Source organism: Myotis brandtii, unplaced genomic scaffold, assembly GCF_000412655.1.
Source record: "Myotis brandtii unplaced genomic scaffold, ASM41265v1 scaffold520, whole genome shotgun sequence".
NCBI classification, from domain to species: domain Eukaryota; kingdom Metazoa; phylum Chordata; class Mammalia; order Chiroptera; family Vespertilionidae; genus Myotis; species Myotis brandtii.
Window position 1 is genome coordinate 1,876,741 of NW_005369827.1, and position 1,680 is coordinate 1,878,420.

The following is a 1,680-nucleotide window of genomic DNA, read 5'->3' on the forward strand; positions in this document are numbered from 1 at the left end:
GGGGGAAGGGGGGCAGAGGGTGAGGCTCTTCCTGCTCCGCAGGACAACTGAAAACTGAACTCGGGGCGTCAGGCCTCTCGTCCTCTGCATCACATGATAAGCTGCTCTGGAAACTCCCTGAGCCCAGGCCCCTCCCTGTCTTTGAAAGGAAGCCATGTAATTAGCGGCATCCGCTTGTGCTTTGACAAATCCAGAGCTCACACCCAATAAGCATTTGCCGCGTCCCCGTCACTGTGCCAGTTACTGTACTTACACACAGGCACACGTAACATGCTTTGTGGTCCTTATTATGCTCCGCATTTCACAGATGACAGAAACCGAGGCTCAGAGCTTAAATAATTCATTCAACTGGAATTTGAATCATTTTTTCCCCCCAAACATGCAGCATTTGGCCTCACTTTAAAGAGTTGGACTGGGCTGAAAACCTCATCAGTGAAATCCGCTCACAACGTACCCTTAAGAAAACACAACCCCACCTCGTTGTGTGTGTTTATAATGATCTTCACCTTGGCTCCCACCTGGAGCACAGGAACCAGGGAACGATCAAGTATCTTACACCCTCCCATCAAGGCTGAACGTTTTTAATGATGAGCAAACAGTATCAGGTGTTTTCCTTGTAAAATTAATCAATTCGTGCCGTGCATCCACTTCGTGCCACAGCTCTGCCGAGCGAGTGAATGGCAGGTGTGTACACTTCATCTACCCACTCGTTCCCCTCACAGCACCTGGCCCAGCGGCCACCCATCGGCACTCCGTTACAGAAGCTCAGGCACAACCGTGCTCCCCGGAAGGGTTATCCCACCAGCAGTCAGAGGACACCTCTCCTCTCTTCTGCAGACCATTCCTCGAGTCTGGTTCCAGCAAGCACGCTTGTTCTTTGACCGATGGATGCCTAACCATTTTCCTTTCTGGCGTAGAACTTGCAACTGAACCAAGGCAGGGGCACCCTGAGGCAGAGCTCTAGGGAGGACCACACGCTCCGATAAACCAGATGCCCAAGGACGGAGCCAGGAGGGACACCTCGCTGCTGTCTGGGGTTTTCACCCGTGTTGACAATGTTCTTACCCAGTTTCAATGACGCAGTAACTAACCACCCTATAGCGCATCCCTAAAAGCTACGAGGTCCTCCGTTACACTGAGAGTTGCCAAAGATTAAATAAACAGTTGACCCCGGAACAAATGAAGGGGCACCACCCACCCGAGCAGTTGAAAAGCCACATGTAAGTTCAGTCGGCACTCACACACGCAAATTTCCAGCCAAGTTAGAGAATATAGTTGACCCTTGAATTACATGGGTTTGAACTACTTGGGTCCAATACAAGAACCCAAGCAGTTCAAGCCTGCGTTGCTCAAGGGTCAGCTGTGATGCGAGAGCTCAGTGCATTTAATGGAGCCCAGTTGCTGAACAGTGGCATCCATGGGACGTCTGTGATAAGGGCCACTTTTTAGATAGAATATGAACATGAACATCAGAACTTACAGTCAGCCTGGAGGACAAAAAGTTCACCACACACCTGAGTAAGGAGCACTTCTGTCCATCACACATTTTCAGCCGAATTTCAGAAAAAGGCACACTGAATGGAGATTTGATATGACCAGGTGTTTCAAGTGTTAAAAAAAGTTCAGCCACCCCAAGCCCCAGGAGTTCCTGGTGATCGTGACACAGTGACCTGAAAGTGG

The 1,680-nt window shown here is 50.0% G+C and overlaps 1 protein-coding gene across 11 annotated transcripts in view; it reads right to left on the reverse strand.

Moving 5' to 3' along the window:
• The window catches only part of APBB2 (amyloid beta (A4) precursor protein-binding, family B, member 2), a 261,166-nt gene that overhangs the window by 61,514 nt on the left and 197,972 nt on the right, over positions 1 to 1,680 (reverse strand). The window lies entirely within an intron of this gene.